Here is a 27583-nt window from a genome sequence, read left to right as displayed (position 1 = left end):
GGAACACGAAAGCCACACGCTTCTGAAACAAAGAATGAAATTGGCGATAGCGGAACATTACGAGAACTGTAGCCTTCGATTTCAATGACGTACGTTTGCTGGTTAAGGAAACCAACATCTATAGAAGGAAAGTCGGAGAAGGGATTATAATTTTTAAGAACGCACGTAACTCCAATACAGAGGACGGCTATATGCTTCTAGCATCCTGACTCCGCGCCATGAACGAAGTGAATATACGGCCGCTGCGTTGAGCAATAGCCACGAGGGGTAGCCGCGTGGTTTAGGGCGTCTTTTTACGGTCCATGTGGCTCCCCTCGTAGAGGTTCGAGTGTTCGAGTTCGGGCATGGGTGTGTGTGTGTGTGTGTCGTCCTTAGCGTAAGTTGGTTTAAGTTCGGTTATGTAGTGCATAAGCTTAGGGACCGATGACCTCAGCAGTTTGCTCCCGTAAGACCTTACCACAAATTTCCAGTTTCCGTGAGCAATATAAACAACGCCCTGGAAGCCACCTCTGCAGATAATGGTACTCTGGATAAACATTACCCCTCTCATGTTCTGCTCGTTTCGCTTCTAGTCAATTATGTGGGCCCACCAATAGCAGAAGGAGGTATTTTAACCAATAGCTCTTCTCCAGCGTATGTGCGAGAAAACCACTTTCTAACGAATGACTTTAGCCGACTAATGGTAGCCACAAGAGCCTTAGCGATTTTGGCATCAGCGCAGTAAAACTTCTCTTACTATTCAGCAAGGATAGCCCACGAATGGCAGCCCAAGGTTTTGCACCCAATAATCCTACTTCTCCAGCACAGGTGCGGAAAAACTCCCGTATATAAGGGAAGGTGTCACTGGTCTCTGACCACAATCATAGATGGGAACATAATAGACCAAAGACACTATTGCCAAGGAACTAAACATCTATGGTCCATAGAACCCTAACAAGAAAGTACTGGCGAGCCCCTGCAACACAGCTACTACTGGTAACCCCAGATGTTCGACCCGCCGAAAAACAGGCAACTTCAGGGAAACCGTACTGTACACAGCACGCAAACCAGCCACACACACCCCCTACACTGCCTGTGAGCCTATCTATGACAGCTCTCCCACTAATGTATGACGAACTTGAACTGTTACAGGGACGCAGCAACTGCAGCAAGCCCTACAACGAACTTCCGCAACGACAAAGGTAACGATGCACGATACCTCGCACTAACATAACCACACCTTGCATGCACTGTCGCAGATAGCAAGCCGCTATTGCCCTTATTACCCGTCCTACTGTCGCAGAGGTTTTTTCCTTGGCGCTTGCCTTGGCACTCTTTCCCCTCTCCCCTTACAAACGCTGCCCTTAGATACCTTCGTCCACTTTCTGTCTCCTGATGGACCGTGTTAATGAGTAATCTTACGCAGACGCATGGATAACATCATAGGCCGCATCCTGTGACTCCTGATTCAAAAACTAACTAACGGAGGTGACAGTAGAACTTTTGGTTTGGTCACCACGTTGGTGTGGACGTGGAGGGGCCCCATCCTTTTGGGAAGAAAAAAAAAAAGGTCTCTTGCAGTTGTAAGGTGTCAGGCAAATCCAACACCTTCCATGAAAACCCTGACATGAGAAACAAATCCGACAGTATGTCACATAGCTCCGAATAAATAGTGACACTAAATTAACCAAAGTAATACGATTAACGAGTGAGCAAATGGAACACCACAGACTAACACAAGAATGCCTAAATGCATGTCATACCTTCCCACCGTGAGACAGACGCAGTTCCGAGGGGAGTAACGAGAACAGAAGCCTTGAGCTGAACCGTGTTAAGCTAGAAGGCCCTACGATAAGGGACGGACACCTGTGTCGCCAGCCACCCGCCAGGACCACCCCCCAGCCCATTTTAAAAGATAGAGCCCTCCAGAAGAACAGTATAGATCTTACGATAACACTAAAAGGGCCACACCAGCTGCAAGTTTTAGCGTGAGACTTTTTCGCGTCTCTGTTACGTTGCAAACGTTAAAAACATTGCCCCACCACGAAAAGCATAACGTTTCTCATTGGATAGACAGAATTTTTGTAGGCGGAGCTTAAGGTTAACATTGAGACCCTGATTGGTCAGTTGAAAACACAGCCAGATAGCTTTTCTTAAACCAACTTCGCTAAATTGTAGTAAGGAGAAGTTAGGAGAGAGTTGCTTCCGAGACGGCGAGGTGTGGAGCTGCGCCGCCCGCCGCCTCCTGACGCTGCCTAACCAACGACAAGGTAATGAACGCACGCGATGCCGCATAACAAAGCATAAAGCTTCACTCAGAACTGAAGAAGTCTGATCTCTTACACCCCCTTTTTGCGTAATACTTGTGTCGATCGACAATTAAAGCTCATGGTATTCACATTTGCTACGTAAGTTAAAATCTGAAACTCTATGATTTTTCTGTTATATAATTACTGAGAAGCCACATCAGCCACTGTAATTTACCACAAGTTAAATAAGAAATTAAAGATAATTGAGGGTCACTGTAGACCATTTTGATAGTTTTCTCTTTTGTGAAACATAATTTAAACCTAGATAATAGATGTGATATGGCATAGGCCATCCTTCGATCCATTATAGAACTTGTAAAACTTGGAAACCCATTCAGGGAATATTCGTTCACATTTTTGTTGAACTCATTTGGTTTTTATCATCCTGCATTAAAATATTTGCTTTTATCAATAGTGCAATTTATAAACAATGTTTTGAGTAGAATAAAATTTACAATGGTAAACTTAATTCCTTTTACACAAAATTTTACCAGCTAACTAAGAATAGGTAAGCCTTGACCCCCTTTAACTAAATTTAGTATTTAGTATTAAGATTCTTTTACAGGGAGTGCAGTGGAGCTGACGCTGAAATCATTAAGTATTTGATTATATCATCGCTAGTCTCACTGAACTTTTCTGAACTCTACATGTCATGTGTGGTCTGGCGCCTCCTTACCAGCAACAGGTCCCAGGATCAAACTAGTCAATTCCCTCAAAAAAAAACACGCCCATAGCGTCGTTGCGCGAAATTGGTAGGAAGACACGACTTAAAACAAACAGACACCACGCAGAATGTTAGACAGTGCTTACTCTAAAGAGGACACCACAAGATCCTGAAGAAAATCCCAGTAGAGTTGAAACGTCGTTTGTCTGAAGAAATATGACGCGGCCTAAGAACCCAGAAGACTAAATTCAGTGACAAACCGCCACTAGAGGCTGCAGACCTACATAAGCACTGTGCCCTCTGTGAGTGTATTTTTCAGGTATTGTTGCCGGGTACGCCGGCGAGCGCGCTGACCCCGGGGCTCGCGGTGCCACACGGCCGTGCCGTGCCGTGCTGCTGTCCTCTGTTGGCGGCGTGACGTGGGCGCCGGCGCCGCGACGCTACCCCCGCGCAGGCGCGAGCCGATCGATAGGCGCCCGCCTGCCATCTGGCGGCGGCGACGCTGCCAGCCGCGTCTCCAGTGCTGTGTGGTCGGGCGCCGCGGCACCAGCGTAGAACGAGCAGCGGCCAGGGCACGACCACCGCCGAGACGCCGCACCAGACGCTCTTCGCAACGTGAGTACTCGTCGCTTAATGCGAGTCCACAAGTCTGCACGCTGTAGCACGGCCGGCGCTGAGCACGCTCACGTCACTATCCCGCATCGGGCGTGCAAGGCTTGAACGCTTTAGCAGATTCCTGTAGCTTTGTTTTCCCAAATTGACACCGACACAAGTTGGTCACAAAATGTTTAAGAGTCTAATGACACTTTCATGAACAACACGTCATTATACAGTGACAGCTAGGTAATACAGGGCGTGTCACTCAGTCTGTTGCCCACAAATAATTCCGGAATGATTCGAGAGTTAACTAAGTTTCAGGCGAGCGGTTGTCCTCAGATTTTGTATGGGTCAACCCATGTAACTCTTTTTTTCTATGTGTATACTGAGCTACAGAAGCAGTATTAGCTCAAAATGGACCTATGCACCTCTTTGATGGTAGTCGGAAGCTCTTAACAAATGGCAACAACAGAGTGACGCTCCTTGTGGTTTGTTTCGAAACATTTGCAAACTAGGTAGTGAATTTGCCAAACGTGAAGACGAAGAATGCGAGATCGCTGTGTCACCTGTTTTCACACGTAAACAAAGGGTAACGATCAGGACCTGCCCCGCGCGGGCAATAATTGTAATCCTGATTCTGCACTCTCCACATCTCTTTTTTCCAAAATATTCCCTAAGGGCTGTCACAACAGTCGTATGATTTTATTCCTGGAGGTGTTTCAAGTGCTGTTAAGACGACTTTTTGTAACTTGCAAGACAAAGTGTGCGGGAGTCGTGCGACCAGTATTTGGTTAACTAAGCTCTCCCTCTGCTTCAGGTCGCTAGAGAAGGAGAATCCATTTATTATATAAACCTAATTGCCGCTTTTCGTGCATTTCCCATTACCAGAATACCAGAAAGTTTGTTGATGCCAAATATCATTTCAGACGACAACACTATTAACATAATAAGCATACTTCTTGTTGTTCCGCAACCTGATCGGTTAACAAATTCAAAATCTGTTAAAGATCATAGTTTTGTTAATATCTCGATTACATATAAACACCGTTTTGATAATAGTGAGTGCGTTTCCACTTCAGGAGTCAGTTTCAAAAAAGAAAAAAACCTTGATGTGTGACTGCGACTTTTGTAATAAAACTGGCACTATTTCCGGCTGCTAATGCATTTAGCTTCACCCTGATGGTGGTTGCTTGCAATAGCATCCGAAACGACTGTATTTTGATCACATATAAAATATTTTCTTAAAAATTTTCCATATCTACAGATATTTCGAAGCTATTTGTAGCGAATAGATTAGACGGTTCACGCATAGTTGTTAAAGTCTCGCAAATTACGAGAACGGTTTTCGTCGTAGTTTCACGTTATGTTCATAAAAATGGGTGATGGCATCTGCATCTGCATCAAATCAAAAACAAGCGATATACGTGATACCGTCAAACGACAAGGCGGATGAAATGACTGAAAGCCGTTACAAGCAGCTTCTTCTCAGTAACGAAGCGAACTTTTCGTTAATCTTGTTTGCCATCCGGGCGCTGCGAAGCTTTGGCGCGCAGATCCTCTTACGGGCGTCCTTGGCTTTGATACTCCCGAGGTCGTGGGACTATTCGTAACTCTAGTTTAGCTTCGCGGCCAGTGAGGTACACTGGTCAAGTGGCGTACGTGGCACTGCAAGTGCCCGCATCTCGTGGTCGTGCGGTAGCATTCTCGCTTCCCCCGCCCGGGTTCCCGGGTTCGATTCCCGGCGGGGTCAGGGATTTTCTCTGCCTCGTGATGGCTGGGTGTTGTGTGTTGTCCATAGGTTAGTTAGGTTTAAGTAGTTCTCAGTTCTAGGGGACTGATGACCATAGATGTTGAGTCCCATAGTGCTCAGAGCCATTTGAACCATTTTTTTGACACTGCAAGTCTTGAGGTTTGCAGCCGTCATCTCCAGGGGGGAGCGTGTTACTGTTTCAGACCAGTTTTAAAACTTCGTAAGTGCGCGTTTCTGTACACCCGCGCTCTCGAGTATACATGAGCATGTAAAGACTTTAGTGGATATGTTTCTACTGAGATTCTGATTTCCCACCTGGCCCAGGTCGTAGCCGAATGTTAGTGATATATGTTAGGCAACTAGAGTGACGTCACAAGTTCGTCGCGGGGTCCGTATTTCCCATGGGCCGCATTTAGCATGGTGTGGCGTTAGCTCCAGAACATTTCAGCATACTTTGTGTTTCCACTGTCACCTGGTGGGAGCACACGACTATAGATGCATACGTAAAGACACTATCTTCGAATTCTCTACTAATAATTATGTGACTTACTTTCATTGCAGCACTATTTCTCGCAGTTGTGTTCTTCACCTTAGTAAAACACACTAACATATGGAAAAATTGGTTCTAGCGCTGAAAGAATAAGTACAAAAGGAATAAAGCGCCGATGTAGCGCTCTCGTGACGGAGTTTCCAAGGTGATTCAAACCCTTATCGGCCGGCCGGCGTGACCGAGCGGTTTGAGACGCTACGGTCGCAGGTTCGATTCCTGCCTCGGGTATGGATGTGTGTGATGTCCTTAGGTTAGTTAGAGTTGTTCTGAGTTCCAGGGGACTGAAGACCTCAGATGTTAAGTTCCATAGCGCTCAGAGCCATTTGAACCAAACCATTATGCTGCCCTGATGAGGCGTTCTCTCCAATGAGAAGCGGGCAGCACGCCTAACGCCCGCTGTCGAGTTATCGCGTCCTCACTCTCCCCTGCCAAGGTGTATGATGTTTCACGGTCATTTCTTCACGTAACTGGACGAAGATAGGTATCCGATCGGCGACAACTCAACTAATAGTTATTTAATTCCAGCTAACTATCATTCCGTACGCTGAAGACCATCAGTCCAGTTGTAGTCGTATTATGTTTCTGTCTGCAGTGCAGCCATGTTTGCACTGTATTGTACATGTGCCATGATATATGCGATTGCAGTCTTTCTCGGCGTATTCCACTGATGAATTCTTCTCAGGTTGTCAGCCGAGTGGTGGCGTCGTCTTGTAGCAACGTTTCAGTGACCTCGGATGTTAAGTCCCATAGTGCTCAGAGCCACTTGAATCAAACCCTCATTTCGCCAGAAGATGATGGGTACGAAACACATTGAAACGTTGCGACAAAACGACACCACCACCCGAGAAGAATTTATACATGTTCCATGATGCTAAGCAAATATTATTCCATGATGTTTCGGGATTGTAGCCGGATTACGTCGACGTCTTGCCACGATATTTCATCAAACAGCCGTTCAGCTACCTTCAGGTATTTTACACTGCAGATTATTAGTTCACACAGTTTATACCAAAAATTGTCGCCGAGACTCACGTGCAAAGGCAGTCACTACATGAACGACCTCTGTAGAATTTCGTGCCCTCTACATCTAAAACTTGGGTGAATGGCTGTCAGCCGAAACATCGTAGCCAGAAGTCTACATAACCCGGATGCAATCCCAAAACTTCATAGAATGCTCTTTACGCCGGAAAAATTTCAAGAGTCACATAAGCTAATATTGTTTGTGTGTTATACCGATGTCACCTCGGTTAATCATATTAGGATAATATAAGATTCCTTCTGTTTTAATGAGGTATGTTGTATCAGATTTTAAGATAAAGGTTGACATACAGGGTGGCCCTTTTATCTTGACCACACCACAGAGCTCTTTGCCATAAGCAAACTAAGCCTATCAAGAAAGTGTTGTTTAACTACCAGAGGAGAAAAAATTTTCAAATGTGTGTGAAATTTTATGGTTCTCGTCATCAGTCCCAAAGCTTACACACTACTTAACCTAAATTATCCTAAGAACAAACACACATACCCATGCCCGAGGGAGGACTCGAAACTCCGCCGGGATCAGCCGCACAGTCCATGACTGCAGCCCCTAAGACCGCTCGGCTATCATGCGCGGCGCCATAGGAGATTTATTAGTATGATTACTTTATGACATTGTTCGTTGCAGGGATATGAACAGCAACGTCTTTTTTAAATATCTTCTTTAAACATCCCCTAATATTTTTTAGTTGGCAATCATTCCTCTCAAAAAATTGTACACGATGTAACATTAGCATAAACATGACGTTACTAAAAACATGACACAAAACTAACTTTGACTCTCCTCTACAAGCACATAGCCCAAGCACCTGAGGTAAAGTAAGTCATCCGGTGGTGATGACATTAAACAAATGAACATGCGACGAAAATATACACCAGTCATTCAGTCAACCGTCAAACGTGTTCAGAACGTAGACGACTAGTATTTCTACGCTCTCCCACAAACCATTAACTGAAGACCGTTGACTGAGAGCTCGGTTTGTATTTTCCTTCTGCTCGACGAGTTATGTTACCCCTGGCACCAGCACTGTGTGCTCTTACAGGAGAATCAGTCAGTTTTCTGTTACGTTTTTAATCACGGCATGTTTATGTGAATGGTACATTGTGATACGATTTTTAGCAGTTCCTAAGGAAAGGAAATGGATTATCAAATAAAAATGTGTTGATAGTTTAAAAAATACGCTCTGCGGTTCATAATTTCGTAAAGAACACAGTTACAAGAAAGGCTGTTATGGTCTTTCTTTATTTTGTTTCTGTATAGAAAGATATTTGGGGTAGTCGCAATAAATGCGACACCCCGTATATATGAAATCTGTATATTTTTATTATTTTACAATTTATAATTTACCAGATTTATAAGGGAAAGTCAAATTGAAACGAGACAGGTGAAAAGAAATAAGTAAACTGTTTACTATCTCAAAAGCAGTCGCTATAGCTGTTAATACATTTCTCTCACCGTGAGACAAGACGGTCAATGCCTTGAGGGAAATACAGTCTCGAATCGCGCAACCGCTACGGTCGCAGTTTCGAATCCTGCCTCTGGCACGGATGTGTGTGATGTCGTTAGGTTAGTTAGGTTTAAGTAATTCTAAGTTCTAGGGGACTGATGACCTCAGAAGTTAAGTCCCATAGTGCTGAGAGCCACCTTGAACGTTGAGGGAAAAAAGGTCTGCGGCTGCCTGTGGCAACATGGTTGTGCCCAGTCGCGCGTCTCTTCTTCCGAAACAAATCGATGGCCACGAATGTATTTCTTCATGGCTTCAAAAATATGGAAATCACATGGGGAGAGATTGGGACTATATGGAGTAAGTGTAAGAGCTTCTTAGCGAAACATCTGAAATGAAGTGTAAACAACAGGCACAAGCTCTGGGAAAGTAATAATGACATTTTTCACTGACTGCAACGCCACGATGCTCACTGACTTTCTGTAGCTCGGTGACACAATTAACCACGGTACGTGGACACTTTGCAACAGTTGAAGCGGCCAACCAGGTACAAATGCCCAGGAATGTTTCCGGACCGGGCGACGTCACTCAGTTGCCCACATGTTGCCGATGTTGTTTCGACTGCAATGCAGAAGTTTCGCTGGATAGCTCTTGCACATCCTCTCATTCCATACGATTTCTGTATTTTTGGAACCCTGAAGAAAGGCTCGTGGCCGTCGATTTGCTTCGGATGATGAGGTGCACGCCTTGGTACCATCATGGTTCCGTACGCCACCGCAAACATTTTTCCATCAAGGCATCAGCAGTCTTGTTTCACAGCGGGCTAAATGTATTAACCGTTATGGGAATTGCTTTTGAAATGATAAACATTTCACTTACTTTATTTCCATCTGTTTTGGTTTCATTTGACTGCCCCTTATATCTTAATATCTTACACAGCAATTATGTACGATTTCTCTATTTCTGACAGACTGCTGGTCAGACACAAACCGATACACTGACTACATCACACAATTGCGTGGAATTGCAAACAACTGTACTTCCCAGATGACAGACTTTATTCGCGACTATGCCACACCCTTCTAGAACACAGTTGTTTAACAGATAAGACTGGTTGACTGAAGATGTGGAAAAATTAGGCATCAAGCATTTTAGTCTGAATGTCTAGTGAGCATTGGAAATGGAATGGAAATCATCATATGGCACTGCTGGACGGGAGGCCCCATTTGGGGGAGTTCGGCTGCCGTATTGCAAGTCCTTTTTTGGTGACGTCACATCGGCGACTTGCGAGTCAATGAAGACGAAAATGATGATGGATACACAACACCCAGTTCCACGCCGGGAATCGAATCCGGGCCCCCTGCGTGGGAAGTGGTAACGCTACCGCTAAGCTACGGAGATTCGAAGAGTTATATTGAAAAGTTTCGTTCACTATCTGGCCAATGTAAAACTAAACTCATGAGTTTTTCTGAACTGGACAGAAGTTTTTGAAAACGCTATGCACGGCTTGTGTTAACGATTCGTTTAGGTTCGAAGAGGAGAAGGGGCCGGAGCTCAAATTTGTAAGACTCAGTCTCTGAGAAGCTTTCAGTACTCAAGCTAATCTAACCCACCAGATACTACGTGAGCAAATACCTTTCTTCCTACTAAAAGTCTTAGTATTCTTCACATTTTAGCTCTTTCGTAAAACAGTCTTCACACTCGAAGGTTTCGGCTAAGCTCCCGGTACGTCCTCGTTTCTAAAACTCTGCACGGCATTGAATTTCGCAGTGGAAACTCTTCACGGTCCATTATTTCGCCATTCAAATATTTTGTGGGTAATGCGGAATCAGGTATAAGCCTAAAATACAGAAATCGCAAGTTCTGTATGTTACAGGCCACAAACGCACCTCTTATTCTTGATATGAAACTGTCGTCAGCCCATCTATGTAAATAAATTTCTCCTTAGTTGAATCAGCTGTTCCGTTCGGTTGCTGGAGTTCGCTAAAACTGCCAAATATCTTGGGTGTGTCTTTTTTTCCACTCACATGTCTCGCATTCTTCGTCTTAGTTGACTCCGTTAACACCAGAAATGTGATGGTGCTTTCCCCAAAGGTAGGCTGGTACTGCAATGAGCTACAGTAACCAGAATTGGGTCTGAAATGCAGAGAGACCTCATCAAATACAGTTACTGATGAACCGACTGGCCTATATCGGACTCCGAAGCTCTACATGGAGTTCTCGCTTATGATCACCCATAGCTAGAAAAACACACTACAGCACTCCACACAGTAATTCACACGATAGACACGCACTCTTGTAAACTTACACTGAGGAAAAGCTTGGGACTTTACGTCAGCATTGTCTCAGAGCTCCAATTTCTCCCTGTATAACCCTTGAAAATGAGCCAAAATCTTACTTTTAGCAATAGAGAGAGCATACACAAAATGTCTGGAACAATAACAACGAAAATAATGAAACCATGTGGTGCCAGAGAACTTTACAAGTGTCTAAATGTATGATGTGTATACACAGACTGAAGCGACGAAAGGAAGTTTTTACCAAGGCTGGCTTTCGAACCCATGCCTCCTGCTCACTAGGCAGATGCTCCAACTAGACACAACAGCCGCTCTCGCACAATGGATGTGCACAACTGCGCTGCTGCTTCGGTAGGATCGAGCTCCGTCTCTCTTGAACGACATCTTGTCGAAATCAGGGTCACTGTGGATAATGGGAATGAAATCATCTTCCGAAACCTTCACATATCAGTCGGTAGTCACCGTGCCATCAAGGAACATCGCGCCGATTATTCCGTGACTGGACATTGCACACCTCACAGTCACCCGTTGAAGGTGAAGACACTTCTCGATCGCGAAATGAGGATTCTTAGTCCCCCAAATGGGCCAATTTTGCTTATTGATGAACCCATCCAAATGAAAGTGGGCTTCATCGCTAAATCAAACCATACTGCACACACTACTTCCCATCATGCCCCGCGGCCAACCGTGCGGTTTGAACGTCATAATGTAACCCGTTCAGAAATCATGATGACTTTATTTTATGCAGTTCTGTAACTGTCACCATTTATATGTGGGTACTGTCTGAAATTGCACTGCGAATGGTTTAGTAACAAAAAGTTATAAAATTAAACGTCATGCCTGTTGCCGAAGTATTACTGCATGAACAGCGAAAATGTAGTAATCGAAAAACTTTGTTTCTTTCGTCATTTCGTTAGAAATAAAAGTTATCTTAACATTTGAAATTATATGTAAAGCTTGGTGGAAGCCTTTTGTTGCTTGACGCAGGTTGAGAGAAGCTATACACACATGTTAAATGCCACTGAATTCTTATAAATAATCATTTATTACTCAATATCACAAAAAATTATTTACACTTATGCCCTATCATTTTCGGCAGAAATAGCTAGCCATCTTCAGGTCAAATAAGACAAACGTTTTTGAGTCTGGTCATCAAGCCGGTAGGAGGTACATTCTCATCAAGTTTGTATTTTATTGATGATGATGCATCTCTTACCAGCTTGGTGATTGGTGACAGCAGCCGGACGGGGTGGCCGAGCGGTTCTAGGCGCTACAGTCTGGAACGGCGCTACCGCTACGGTCGTAGGTTCGAATCCTGCCTCGGGCATGAGTGTGTGTGATGTCCTTAGGTTAGTTAACTTTAAGTAGTTCTATGTTCTAGGGGACTCATGACATAAGTCCCATAGTGCTCAGAGACATTTTGTTGACAGCAATGTTTGTCTTACTTAATCGGATGACGGGCAGCTACTTTAATCGAAACTAGTTATCAATGATTATAAGCAATTTTTGTGGACTTTACTAGTAAACGATTATTTTACGTAATTCAGTAGCTTTTGTTGGAAGTCGCTAAATGCTCTCTTTCTCAAATAATGGATGGATATAGTCAAGGTCATTTGAGCGCCTGTTACCTAGACTTCTTCAAGACATGTGCACAGTTTGTTACGGTAATATCTGACTTGCTATGTTAAAACTTCTAGTAAGATTATACCCATTAATGAGTGGGCTATGAGGGTATTTAAAGTTTTCATATTCGGTCAATAACCAGATGAAATATTGAAAATTAAGTTTTGTCGCCCTTGACGGTGTTACATAGGCAACTTGCAACTGGCCAAATGCAGTGTGAACATGGCTATCTGTTTATTATCCAGATGCGAGTCTTTGAAGCGTAAGGATTATGAATAATCATGAGGAACGAACTGCAAACATAAGAAATGTTTGATGAGCGTCACGTCATCGGAATATAGTCTTGGGAAAGCTATGGAAACGCAATCTTTCCAGGAAAGCTTCCATATACTTGAGAGGTTGTCTGGAGCGGGGGGGGGGGGGGCATCCATAATGTGGTAGATACTTGTCAGGCTATACTCAGTAAGCAAAAGTCGAGCCTAAATGTTGTTGCAGTCAATGGCATCTCGAACTATCAGCAGAGTCCAAGACAAATGAGTCATCAAACTCCCACAGTTTTTCTGCAATTTCGCTACTGCAGTGCAGCCAAGCGGCTCGCCTGTATATGAGGTGCATTCAAGTTCTAAGGCCTCCGTTTTTTTTTTCTGACTGGAAAGAGATAGAAACATGCGCATTGTTTTAAAATGAGGCCGCGTTCATTGTCAATACGTCCCAGAGATGGCAGCACCGTACGGCAGACGGATTTTTACCGCCAGCGGCGAGAATGAGAACAGTTTCATATACTTAAAATGGCGACATTTTCATTAATTGAACAGCGTGCAATCATTCGTTTTCTGAATTTGCGTGGTGTGAAACCAATTGAAATTCATCGACAGTTGAAGGAGACATGTCGTGATGGAGTTATGGATGTGTCGAAAGTGCGTTCGTGGGTGCGACAGTTTAATGAAGGCAGAACATCGTGTGACAACAAACCGAAACAACCTCGTGCTCGCACAAGCCGGTCTGACGACATGATCGAGAAACTGGAGAGAATTGTTTTGGGGGATCGCCGAATGACTGTTGAACAGATCACCTCCAGAGTTGGCATTTCAGTGGTTTCTGTGCACACAATCCTGCATGTCGACCTGAAAATGCGAAAAGTGTCATCCAGGTGTGTGCCACGAATGCTGACGAACGACCACATGGCTGCCCGTGTGGCATGTTGCCGCGCAACGACAGCATGAATGGGACTTTCTTTTCGTCGGTTGTGACAAAGGATAAGACGTGAATGCCATTTTTCAATCCAGAAACAAAACGCCAGTCAGCTCAGTGGAAGCACACAGATTCACAGCCACCAAAAAAATTTCGAGTAATCGCAAGTGCTGAAAAAATGATGGTGTCCATGTTCTGGGACAGCGAGGGCGTAATCCTTACCCATTGCGTTCCAAAGGGCACTACGGTAACAGGTGCATCCTACGAAAATGTTTTGAAGAAGAAATTCCTTCCTGCACTGCAACAAAAACGTCCGGGAAGGGCTGTGCGTGTGCTGTTTCACCAAGACAACGCACCGGCACATCGAGCTAACGTTACGCAACAGTTCCTTCGTGATAACAACTTCGAAGTGATTCATCATGCTCCCTACTCACCTGACCTGGCTCCTAGTGACTTTTGGCTTTTTACAACAATGAAAGACACTGTCCATGGCCGCACATTCACCAGCCGTGCTGCTATTGTCTCAGCGATTTTCCAGTGGTCAAAACAGACTCCCAAAGAAGCCTTCGCCGCTGCAATGGAATCATGGCGTCAGCGTTGTGAAAAATGTGTACGTCTGCAGGGCGATTACGTCGAGAAGTAAGGCCAGTTTCATCGCTTTCGGGTGAGTAGTTAATTGGAAAAAAATCGGAGGCCTTAGAACTTGAATGCACCTCGTAAATATACTGCAAAACAATTGTATGTTGTATATAAGGAGTGGATAATCAACATTAAAATGCAGATGATGTATGTCGGTGCGTATTATGACACTCTAAATACAGAAAAGCATCTAATAATGTGGAATGAAATAAAATGTTTTGATAGGAGAGGTATATGGAAACGTTACTCTCTTCCTTCAAATCCAATTAAAATAGTCGTCTGACAGGTTGCATAAATTTTCAGCCGGAAAATTGTAAGGGAAACGTGTTCGTATACTGAAAAGGGAATTAGGACAATAAGTAACGCTTGTTATTTGTCAGGGACAGAAAATTAACATAAAACGATTCCTTGATGATGCGACACTGGCAGCCGAATGTGAACCGGCTATGCGTTTGTGTTGAACGTAATGGAACATGTACCACCTGCAGCTTAATACGTACACCTAAATAAAAAGAAGTGTCGCAGGTGGACGTGCTGGGGGGCTAAATGTACAGGCGGGAGAGAGCATCCTTAAGAGACACACACACATTGATACTTAGTAGGAAGAACACATAAAGAGCATAGGTAAAGATCAAATGAAACTTTACAGGAATAAGTAGCGCTTCATGTCCTAGGATTTATACGTAGTGTCTAGTTTTTAATGTGTTAAGAAGAATGTGAACTTGTAAAGAAACTAGCAAATCAAATTTCAGCCGGTGTAAAGGTTCAGAAAGTGCGGGCATACAAAAAATCGGTCCTTTTGAACTTAAATACTGCAAATTACAGTTCATTTCTTGTAGAAGATATTAGATGACACTACTCGGATACTTTGAATCGCATATGTCAGATTGCACTCAGATTTTATCATTATAAGGTGACGTTTGTAGGAGACAGACTATTTTAGTTGCATTTTGCCTTTCCTACTGGTAAAATCACAGGCCTTTTTACTGACTGGGAAATATGGAAGTGACAGCATTAAAAATAACAATTTCACTGTTTATATAATGCTGTTCCGTTGCCACAGGTCAGCTGCTTGGAGTGCCAGCATCGCTGTAACTGTCAAACGGTTAAATGTTTATGTCCTATAGAGTTTCTCGACTGTTCAACATATGCTGTGCTATTACGATGTTCTTCCACTGCTGCGGGTTGCGTAAGTTGAGTCATTACAGTGGGAATCATGACAGGCCTTCGCCCACTACAGATTGAAGTGGGCCGGCCCCAGTGGCCGTGCGGTTCTAGGCGCTACAGTCTGGAACCGCGCGACCGCTACGGTCGCAGGTTCGAATCCTGCCTCGGGCATGGATGTGTGTGATGTCCTTAGGTTAGTTTGGTTTAAGTAGTTCTACGTTCTAGGGGACTTACGACCACAGCAGTTGAGACCCATAGTGCTCAGAGCCATTTGAACCATTTTAGATTGAAGTGCGATTGGTCCGAATGTATTTGGCCCACAGCACGCAGCGACGTCGTTCGCCGTCTTGTTGCGGTCTGAGGCAGTTGTGGAGTACGGATAGTGGAAGCCGATATGAGGACGGTGCCGAATTGTCGCTATAAAGACAGTTCCACAGAATTGCCGTCAAGCTAGGGCTTTGGGTAATGCTAGAAGATCCGTTACTGTGTTGCGAACTTGATGCGATGTCACGGACACGTGGCGTGTATTATTCTCGCTCGTCGCTGCAGTCTTTTTGTCAGCCTGTTCCGCGCACTCGAGCACGTCGTAGTAGCGCGGTTGTCTCGAGCCGATATGTGAGGGTAGGACAGCCCAGATCCGAGAGAGCGATCATTGTGTCGCGTTATTTCTCTCTTCGACGTCGCGAGGATAACTGCCGCTGTTTCCACGTCGCCTGTTTCTTCAGTGACCTTCGTTAGCGGAACTCTAACGTATCGGTCGGCGCTGCGGCTACATGGGCGCCGTAGCCTTAGCCCCATTGCATTGCTCTATACATTCCTAGAGTCTGGGCTAGTTAACATTTTGAATTTTGGAAACAGAAAGAAAAGTATATTTACTTCCATCCTGGCACGTTAATTTCCTAAAGCAACATCCTGGAGTCCATACGACAACCGCATCTAAGAAAAGCCTTTAAATTAGGTAAAACTACCGTATGTTGTGTAAGAGTGATCGCTCAGAATACATATCAAAATTAAAACGAAAAACGGGAGGTCGCAATGAAAGGACGAACTGGGTCCAGTGCGACGTGGAAGACGGTACTAGCCAGTGACAGTGTTGAGTCTAGGAACATTGATCTGCCCTCCCGATTCAAAAAGACATTACACTGATGTACCACTGTGTTACGGTGTTGTTAAGACCGAAGATGATTTACTCTTAGCGTGACGTCAGCAAAGCAACGCGGAACACGGTGCTGAAGAGAAACGCATGAGTTTACAGACACTTCGCTTTCACTTCTCTATTTTGCGACCATAGAACTTTTCTCACGTAGCACGTGGGTAGGTGCGGTTCTCCATATAACCATGACATGAAAATTAACAAAATACAGAAACAAAATTCCAAGTTAACGTCTGCTGTACTGCTCCTGTCAAGCACGAACACCGGATACGTTAACATATACAAATCTTGTTTGTTTCCTTCTTGGAAGACAACAGTCATCTATTATCAACATTAACTGTTCAGTGACAATTAAAATAATAACCAAGCTTTTTCCAGTAATAAAATAATTTCATTGACGCATTGTTTCCGTATAACAGTTTTGACAGTAAAGAAATGTTAATAAAGGTGGATTTGGCAGCAATTTAATTTAGTTTCGTCTCTTGTATATTTCAAAATAATCTCATTCATTTGTTCGCTATACGATCCTGAAACTTAAATGAAGTGATCAGAAAAACACACCTGAAATGGTTGGAAAAGGAAAACAAAATGTAATTTCGCGCTAATCGATGTCTTCTGTTCAGTAAAGTTGTAGACGGGCAGAGGAGCGTGCCTCAGACAGAATCCACCTCGCAGTGCTGACGAGGCGGCCAGCCAGCGTGTAGTTTGTAAGCAGTTTTCCCACATCCAGGGGCCGGCCGGTGTGGCCGAGCGGTTCTAGGCGCTTCAGTCTGGAACCGCGCGACCGCTACGGTCGCAGGTTCGAATCCTGCCTCGGGAATGGATGTGTGTGATGTCCTTACGTTAGTTAGGTTTAAGTAGTTCTAAGGGACTGATGACCTAAGGTGCTAAGTCCCATAGTGCTCAGAGCCACATTCGGGTACAAACAGTATATGTATTCACTTTCAATCTGAGATATACGGTACTCAAATAATCTGAAGAAATTATAACACTTGAACAACAGGCTGACACATGGAGTATGCAGATTCCATCCCTTGGGGGATGTTCATTTGACCACATACTGTCGCTAATGTTACCAAAAACCCATTTAAAATTATGAATATATGTAGACTGAATGGATGAATGAAAATCTGTACCAAGGCTGGGATTCGAATCCAGGTCTCCTGCTCATAGGCAGATGCCCTAAGAACTACGCCACCCTGGCACAGTGGCTTTGTACAGCTGCAAGGACTACCCCAGCAAGCCTCCCTCCCCAATCGAAATTCGCATTCACACCTCAGCCCAATTGGTATTCCCCCTAAACACGAAATGGAAAAAGGCAAAGAAGAAGTAAAAAAGAAGAAGAAAATGCCTACATATTACTAAAAAATTAGAAATTCACTGAACCATACTTTGCAATTAATTTTTTGTTGTAAATATAGTAATACATCGCCTACTTCTAAACTAACCTTGTAAGTCTTAACACTCGTCAGCTCGAAAAGTGCATCTTATAAGATTTTAACCATCGTGTTCGGCGTATAGCTGTGTCGCATCGTAGTGCATCTCCAGCAGAAATCTCAGCAGCAATTGGCAATACAGCGACACATAGAGTATCTACAAATCGGTTACTTCAATGACAGCTCCGAGGCGGACGCCTTGTAGCGCGCGTTCTACTGGGCCCAAACCCCCACCATATGCGATTTCACTTGTGTCGAAAGAGAGCTTATTGGGCGAGGGGGGCGGGGGGAGGGGGAGGGGCAAGGTGGAAGTCTGTGGCTTTTTCTGATGAAAGCTGGTTCTTCCTCGGTGTCAGATGGCCGAATGTTGGTTAGAAGGAAGCCAGGTGAGGGCCTGCAACCAACCTGTCTACGTACTAGAGACAGTGGATCTCCACCTGGGGTCATGATCTGGAATGCGATTTCAAATGACAACAAGATCACTTTCATGATTATCACACGCACCGCGACTACAAATTTGTACGTCACACTGATGATTCGACGTGTTGTGCTGTCATTCATGAATAGCATGCCAGTGACATGCTGCCCATATCACCAGACCCGTCATCAGTCGAATGCATATGCGACATCAGACGATGACAGTCCCAGCATCATCGATAAACGGCATTAACAATCCCTGTATTGACTGACCATGTGCAACAGTTCTTTACAAACTGACATGCAGCACTTGCACAACACATGCATGCACGTCTGGGTGCTTTAATCCAAAACATTCTGGCGATTACACCGATTATGAATGTACCAGAATTTCACATTTGTAATATTTTTATCTCGAATTTACATTAACCAGTGATCTTACAATGTTAATCACTTAAAATATATTTCGTAGGTAAATTTATTCCAGAAATTACAGTACTCTTATTGCGATTTTTTGCGTCGGTGGAGCGTGGATTTTTAAACTTAAAGTGGGCAGTCCCCTGACCGAATACGCTGCACTACCATGCCAGTACCTTTCGACCGGAGAGTAAAGTCCTTTTTAAAATGTTACACGATCATGGAACACGTAAACAGAACATGCTGTGGTTTATGGGAAGGTGTCGTCGTTGAGTGACTGTAGGAGGATGGAAGATGACTTGGACAGGATTTGTGATTGGTGTAAAGAATGGCAGCTAACTCTTAATATAGATAAATGTAAATTAATGCAGATGAACAGGAAAAATAATCCTGTAATGTTTGAATACTCCATTAGTAGTGTAGCGCTTGACACAGTCACGTCAATTAAATATTTGGGAGTAACACTGCAGAGCGATATGAAGTGGGACAAGCATGTACTGGCAGTTGTGGGGAAGGCGGATAGTCGTCTTCGGTTCATTTGGTAGAATTTTGGGAAGATGTGGTTCATCTGTAAAGCAGGCCGCTTATAAAACACTAATACGACCTATTCTTGAGTACTGCTCGATCGTTTGGGATCCCTATCAGGTCGGATTCAGGGAGAACATAGAAGCAATTCAGAGGCGGGCTGCTAGATTTGTTACTGGTAGGTTTGATCATCACGCGAGTGTTACGGAAATACTTCAGGAACTCGGGTGGGAGTCTCTAGAGGAAAGGAGGCGTTCTTTTCGTGAATCGCTACTGAGGAAATTTAGAGAACCAGCATTTGAGGCAGACTGCAGTACAATTTTACTGCCGCTAACTTACATTTCGCGGGAAGACCACAAAGATAAGAGACATTAGGTATCGTACAGAGGCATATAGGCAGTCATTTTTCCCTCGTTCTGTTTGGGAGTGGAACAGGGAGAGAAGATGCCAGCTGTGGTACGAGGTGCCCTCCACCACGCACCTTATGGTGATTTGCGGAGTATGTATGTAGACGTAGATGCAGAACATAACGTGCCATGAACAAGTCTACCTCCAATGTCCTTTAGTTATTTGCATTGCACGTAACATATTCTTCATTTCGTTTCCATTCTATTAAGGGGAGCCGGAGGTGCCTATGCTGCCCATGTTAAAATCATTAATTTTGAAAAACATTTTTTAATTTGAATTTTTTTTACATGTAGAGTGGTTTAGTATTGCAGTTATGACAGAGGGATTTTGGAGTATCTTTTCTAGTTTCCTTCCAATTTTTTTTTTATTAATGACCCAATTTTTTACAAATAATTGCTTTATAATTAAACTGAAATGAAACTACTGAACGTATTGCCAAATGGCTGTGTTACAACGTAAGTTTGACCACTAGGACTGCTGCATAAAAATTTCATCTCTCTAGCTTGAGTGGATTTTGAGAAAATGTTCCTTATATTCCAAAAATTCTAATTTACGAGAAATGGCTATCAAAGTTCCTCAATACATTCCTGCACTATAGGATGGATTATCAGGGTCTTCTTCTTCATCCTCCAAAAGCTTCCTCTTCTGTCTTCTTTTCTGGCCTGTTGTTCCATCATACTTCATATGCCTTTCTCTTCTTTCTGCCCCTCGTATCCTTTCTCTGTCAATATTTCTTAGTGCTCGTACAGTGTTCACTCCAACTGTAAATCCCAATGCCTTCAGAAGTTCACACTTCCCACTGTTCCCTTGGTTGTAGGTTGCTATTGCATCATAAATGCTGAAGTGCAGTGTTTTTATGCTTACAAACACCCTTTTAGGAATGACTTTCCAAATCAAATTGTTTACCCTCTCATTAGGATTCTGCGTCTTTCCGTGTAGACATTTGTGTAACAATTCTGGCTGTGCTAAGACATGAAAAATTGGTTTTACTGCATTTATCACAGCTGCTGGCAAACCATGTTTGTGACCATAGTCCTTTTTTGCATTATATTTGCACCAGGAATCTTTTGGGCACAGGCTGTGTTGAGGGTATTCACTGGAAGAGGCAGCATGAAGGAACAATGCCCACACTGCTTTTCGCATGTCACTAGCGTTACTAGTATTTTGCCTTATAGCATACCCATAGTATCTCTGTAGACGTTCAATCTCCTCATCAGTAAGCCTGCCTCTCCCTCCTATGTCTTTCCATCACTGAGCTTACTTGAACCCAAAGTTTGTTTGAGCCTTCGAAGCCGTGCACCCATACGCTCTTAGCGCTTCATTTGCCACAGGAAACAATGCAGCCAACCCTTGCACACTCGCTGTATGCGTAACATAAGGCGCTGAATGCGTAACAGGCCGAGAAAATCCCAAGCAGCTCGCCAGGAAGGCACGAGAGGGTGTTACATGCATTCAGCGGCCGCCCATTTCCTCGGCAGGCGTGGGGGGAAATGGTAATAACTCCACTTCTAGGGCGAGTAGAACAATAATTCAAGGTTTACATTAAAGAAAAAAATGGCCCTGAGAACTATGGGACTTAACATCTGTGTTCATCAGTCCCCTAGAACTTAGAACTACTTAAACTTAACTAACCTAAGGACAACTAACACATCCATGCCCGAGGCAGGATTCGAACCTGCGACCGTAGCAGTCGCGCGGTTCCGGACTGAGCGCCTAGAACCGCTAGACCACCGCGGCCGGCTTACATTAAAGAGGAATGTTCCAATTAATTTTCGGTAGGAAAAAAAAAAAAACAACATAACTTTTTGGATTTGACCACCTCCTGCTCCTCTTAAGCTTCTTCCTTTGTTTTATTTTATGGGGGTAGGGTATCAGGAAACGTTCTCGTTGTTCGCTGTGGAAGTGATGTAGATGGGCCTGGCTTCTTTATGAGGCGCCCTCACAAAGAGGGCACCGCGGAGGCGGACAGGACGCGTCCGTCCCGGCGGTTGACGGCGCGCAATATCCTGGCGTTAGGGACAGGGGAGGGGGAGGGGGCGGGGGGGGGGGGGGGAGAAGAAGGGGCGCTGCCAGTGTTCGGCACCGATTGGCAATTAGGGCGCGCGTTGTCGGGGAGCGTGTCGCGATCGCACACCGCGCCAGCCGCCGCCAAGTCAGGCGGCGAGTAGGACCGCCGGCCGTTCGATACGCGGCCGCCGCGGACGGCCGTGTGTCGCTTCCGCTGGCGGCTGCCGCGCTCCCGTCACACCGCTGTCGCACTTTCTGTCCAGCCACCGCAGCCAGCCCTTAATATACGCTGGCGGCGAAAAAGGTCTCGCTAATGTCAGTGCGCTGTGCTGGCGTCAGGTTTCTACGTACGCCGCTGATCAACGAGAACTTTTTCTGATAAGCCCCCCTCCCCCTAAAACAAAAAGGAAAGCTTAATAGAATGTAAAGTGTGTTACGTGCAATGCTGATAACTAAAGGACGTTGGAGGTCGACTTGTTCTCCAGAATGAGATTTTCACTCTGCAGCGGAGTGCTTGCCCGCGAAAAGCAAAGGTCCCGAGTTCAAGTCTCGGTCGGGCACACAGTTTTAATCTGCCAGGAAGTTTCATATGAGCGCACACTCCGCTGCAGAGTGAAAATCCATTCTGGAAACATCCTCCATGTTCTGGCTAAGCCATGTCTTCACAGTATCCATTCTTTCGGGAGTGCTAGTTCTGCAAGGTTCGCAGGAAAGCTTCTGTAAAGTTTGGAAGGTAGGAGACGAGATACTGGCAGAAGTAAAGCTGTGAGTACCGGGCGTGAGTCGTGCTTCTGTAGCTCAGATGGTAGAGCACTTGCCCACCAAAGGCAAAGATCCCGAGTTCGAGTCTCGGTCGGGCACACAGTTTTAATCTGCCAGGAAGTTTCGACTTGTTCTGTTTACTTGTTCCATAATCGTGCAACATTTTAAAAAGGACCTTATTTTCCGTGCGAAAGGTACTGGTCTGGTGGTTCAACGTATTCGTTCACGGGACTGGTCACATTCAGTATAAAAAATCCAGACTCCTCTGACGGAACAAAATCGCAACAAGAGTACTGAAATTTTTTAAGTAGGCTGTTTAGGTTTTTTTTAAATGGTAACGCCACGTAGCGCGCTGTATGAAAATCACTGGCTGTGCTGTGTGCAATCTGTGGCTAGTTTGCATTGTTGTCTGCCATTTTAGTGTTGGGCAGTTGGCTGTTAACAGCGCATAGCGTTGCGCAGTTGGAGGTGAGCCGCCAGCAGTTGTGGATGTGGGAAGAGAAATGGAGGAGTTTTGAGTGCGCTGATCTGGACGTTTCTCCATCAGAGACAGTAAATTTGTAAGACTGGATGTCATGAACTGATATATATAATATGACTTTTGAAGACTATTAAGGTAGATACATTGTTCATTCTCTATCAAAATCTTTCATTTGCTAACTATGCCTATCAGTAGTTAGTGCCTTCAGTAGTTTGAATCTTTTATTTAGCTGGCAGTAGCGGTGCTCGCTGCATTGCAGTAGTTCGAGTAACGAAGATTTTAGTGAGGTAAGTGATTTGGGAAACGTATAGCTTAATGTTAGTCAGGGCCATTCTTTAGTAGAGGTTTTTGAAAGTCAGATTGCGTTGCGCCAAAAATATTGTGTGTCAGTTTAAGCACAGTCATGTATAATTTTTCTAAGGGGACGTTTCAGTTTCTGGATTACATTTCCCTAGGAAACATATTTTAAGTGATTAGCATTGTAAGATCGCTGCTTAATGCAAATTCGAGATAAAACATTAAAAATGTGAAATTCTGGTACATTCTTAATCGGTGTAATCGCCAGAATGTTGTGGATTAAAGCACGCAAACGTGGATGCTTGTGTTGTGGAAGTGCTGTATGTCTGTTTACCAGAACGAGTCCCTTGCCTGATGCACATGGTTGGTCAATACAGGGATTGTAACTCTTCCGGCTTTCCCGGCGAGATCTTGACATAATAATGGGAATAATCGGGTCTACTGCCGCATGTTTGTGTCGCTCTGGCACAATATTTCGGCCACGTAACTCGTTGCCTCCTTCAGGTGCTACCTGGGACTTCCGTATTGGAGGATCTTGTCCAGTATTTATGCCCAGAGGACTCTGGGCGCTCTGTTTGCCGTCCGCGCCCGCCTGGCGCAGCTTGTAAGGTGTCGCCTCTTCACCGATGTTCCCTCGGACGTCCGCGCCTGCCTTGGTCGCCATCTGTGGCAGCTCTCTGGGGCCCGTCCTGGCAGTAGACACGATTATTCGACATGCCGTTTATCGATGATGCTGGGGTTGTCACCCGCTGATGCGGCATATGCGGTCGACTGGAAACAGGTCTGATGATGAAGACAGCATGTCTACGCTCTGTAGAGCTTGTTGGTTTACGACAGCGGTAGGTGGCCGAGCGTTATCTGTTGGGAAAGACCCACTGACATGCTATTCATGAAAGACAGCACAACACCTTGATTCATCTGTTTGACGTACAAATTTGTAGTCACGGCGCGTGCGACATTCATGAAAGTGCGGCACACGGGTCTCAGCTGTATAGTTGCATCCTGTGGAAAAAAAGGTCCGACTTACCTCCGCAAGGTCGGTTTGATTTTAATACACTGCTGATATCAGTATAGACAAAACACTGAAAAATTTGGTTGGGGCATGGCAGTTGGGCTAGTGGTCTAGCGCTGCCGGCACTGTAGCTCAGGGTGTTTGGTCAGAGTAACAAAAAGTAGTAAAAAAATTATAAAAAACTAATCGAAGTATTCGACAATCAACTTGAAGGGGTGTCATGTGACGTCCGTCCAGATCAAATGCCGAGAGCGAAATGAAGAAAAAAAATCGATGGCATGTAGATCGAAAAATCGGTGGATCGAGTCCCAGTTGTACCACCGAAATTTTCAGTCTACCTTTCTAATCTAAAAATTCTTCTCTCAGTGACGTGAACATTCGCCAGAATGTATTCCACGTTGGACTGTGGATACGTTATCTTGGTCGAGTAATAAGGTACGTTTGGTTCAAATGGTTCAAACGGCTCTAAGCGCTATGGGACGTAACAGCTGAGGTCATCAGTCCCCTAAACTTAGAACTACTTAAACCTAACTAACCTAAGGACATCACACACACCCATGCCCGAGGCAGGATTCGAACCTGCGGCCGTAGCAGCAGCGCGGCTCCGGACTGGACCGCCTAGAACCCCTCGACCCCCGTGGCCGGCAAGGTAGGTTAGGGATTGTGGTTAAAAATCAAGGTGAGTGGCTAACAGTGTTAAGAATCCCTGTTGCGATTGCCATCCTCAGTAAAAGTGAAGTACAATTACAGGACCTGGTGAATGGAATCGTCTAATGAGTTCAGAATACTGACTGAGAGTAAATCGAAGAAAGACGAAAGTAATACTAGCAAAAAGGTAGAGGGGCTGGCCAGTACCTACCTCAACTCACTACAGCTGATAGATACACAAAAAACAGAACCGAAAATTTACGTTCCTAGCCTTCGGAACAAATGTTCCTTCATCAGGGAGGAGAGAGGGGAAAGAAAGGGAAGAAGTTACCTTCAATTACTCACAATCCAGGTTATGAAGCAACAGGGAAAGGAAAACAGGGAGGGTAGCAAGGATGGAGGCATGGTTGTCAGAGGGAAGCCAAAGATATTCTACTGCAAGTACTGTACCAGATTCAAACCAAAGAGCATGCATACAGAAGCTGGCCAGTGTTTACTTCTGTATGCATCCTCTTTGGTTTGGAGCTGGCACAGTACTTACAGTAGAATATCTTTGGCTTCCCTCTGACAACCATGCCTCCATCCTTGCTACCCTCCCTGTTTTCCTTTCCCTGTTGCTTCATAACCTGGGTTGTGAGTAACTGAATCCACTTTCCCTTCTTCCCTTTCTTTCCCCTCTCTCCTCCCTGATGAAGGTACGTTTGTTCCGAAAGCTAGGAACGTAAATTTTCGGTTCTGTTTTTTGTTTATCTGTCGGCTCTACTGAGCTAAGTACGGGCCAGCACCTCTATCTCTTTGTTAGTATTTGTTTCACATCTTTATATGAGATTTTCCGTTAATCATTTAAAGACGAAAGTAATTAGGAGAAGCAGAAATTAGAACAGCGAGAAAACTTAGCGTCAGGATTCACGAAGCAGACGGTTAAGGAATTGCGCAACCTAGGTAGCAAAGTAATTCGTAACGGACGGAGCAAGGAGGACGTAAAAAGCAGACTAGCACTGTCAAATAACGGCGTTCCTGCTCAAGATATGTCTACTGGTATGAAACATAGGCCTTAATTTGAAGAGTAAATTTTTCGGACACAGCATTGTATTGCAGTGCGACATCAACTCTGGGACAACAGGAACAGAAAAAAAAAAATCAAATGTGTGTGAAATATTATGGGGACGAACTGCTAAGGTCATCAGTCCCTAAGCCCTAACTTACACACTACTTAACCTAAATTATCCTAAGGATAAACACACACTCCAACGCCCGTGGGAGGACTCGAACCTCCGCCGGGACCAGCCGCACAAGTAACAGAAAAGAATCGTTGATATGTGGTGCTACAGATGAATGTTGAAAATTAGGTGGACTGTTAGGGTAAGGAATGTCGAGGTTCTCCGCTGGATCGTCAGAAAAAGGAAAGCAACATGGAAAAGACAATGATAAGAAGGAATGACAGGATGATAGGGCATTTGTTAAGACATCAGGAAATAATTGACGTAGTACTAAAGGGAGTAGTAAGACTGTGAGTGGAACACATCCAGAAAAGAACTGACGTAGGTTGCAAATGTTATGAGATGAGAAGATCGGCACAGGAGAGGAATTCGTGGCGATCGATGCCGATGAAACACTGAAACACGAGGTTGGCGAACGAAATTGATAATATCTGAGCTGAAGTAACCACGTCAGAATAGTAGCTTGGCTTGGTGGTCAGAAATTGCATACAGATCGAACGGTCACGGATCGAAGTCCAATTGTACCACGGAAACTTTGAGTCTGCTTTTTAATATAGCATTCATCTATCAATGAAGTGCACATTAGCCAGAAACCATTCAAGGTTCGGATTCCACGTTAGAGACACGCAAGTCTGCGAAGAGGAGTCAAATTGAAACACTTACACCAGGCCACTGAACGACATGAAATTGTTATTCATGCTATTGTTGTTGTTGTTTCATTCTTCAATCCGAAGACTGGCTGCAGCTCTCCATGCTACTCTATCCCGCACAAGCCTCTTTATAATTACTACAATCTACATCTTTCTGAATCTGCTTACGGTATTCATCTCTCACTTTTTCAGTGCTCCTATTTTGTGTCGTCGTGTGATGTGGTCATGGAGGGATGTGACATTGACATAGGCTCCAATAAAACTCGCCAGTTCAGCAAAATCCTCGGTGTCACTCGTCCACCTTTACTGAGTATTTTAAAAATGTTCGTATACAAACAGAACCCGTGACGAAGTCCAGCTACCCCTTCGATACTCTTTGATTCCGGCTACCCTACTATCAGGGGCAGGAACGGTGTTATAGTGCCAAAAGAGCACCAGCATGGCCTGCCTGCAGGCGCCTGATACTCTGGTCACCTGTTCTCTCTGTATAGGTACATTTACAATGTGCTCAACAAAGGCGGGTAGATGGGAACGAGGGTTTTGCTCAAATGAGGGTCAGGCATGCGTCATTGTCGCACCCCGTCTGTGATCACGCCACAGGACGATGCGAAATAGGAGGGATGAAAAAAGCACTAGCACACTTTGCCGGTTCGGATCACGTTCAGATGCCGTCGAATGGTGTTAAACGGTCCCTAGTCGTTCCAAGCTGTACACGAGAGTAAAACCTGTGGTCGTATTGCGTTCCAGAGAGGTCAGATCATGTTTAATGGCCGCGCGCAGTGTCCTCGCTGTTTGAGGCAAAATGTTACGAATTGCGCGGCCCCTCCCGTCGAGTTTAGGTGTCTATGTATTGTTCTTAGAATAAGGTAGTTTAAGTTAGTTTTAGCAGTAAGTCTAGGGACCG

At 44.6% G+C, this 27583-nt stretch overlaps 1 protein-coding gene across 2 annotated transcripts in view; it reads left to right on the top strand.

The window, feature by feature from the left end:
• The first annotated feature begins 3440 nt into the window (after positions 1-3440).
• LOC126366013 (follistatin-related protein 5-like) overlaps positions 3441-27583 on the top strand; it is a 481840-nt gene continuing 457697 nt past the window's right edge. Inside the window, exon 1 of one of the 2 annotated variants that reach the window (XM_049970904.1) lies at positions 3441-3567. The gene's annotated coding sequence lies outside the window, so the exon portion shown is untranslated. The remainder of the gene's footprint in view (positions 3568-27583) is intronic. The other variant, XM_050008870.1, reaches the window with a different exon arrangement.

Source organism: Schistocerca gregaria, chromosome 1 (assembly GCF_023897955.1).
Source record: "Schistocerca gregaria isolate iqSchGreg1 chromosome 1, iqSchGreg1.2, whole genome shotgun sequence".
NCBI classification, from domain to species: domain Eukaryota; kingdom Metazoa; phylum Arthropoda; class Insecta; order Orthoptera; family Acrididae; genus Schistocerca; species Schistocerca gregaria.
Note: the sequence above shows the minus strand (reverse complement) of the source record. Positions and strands in the feature narration are given on the sequence as shown.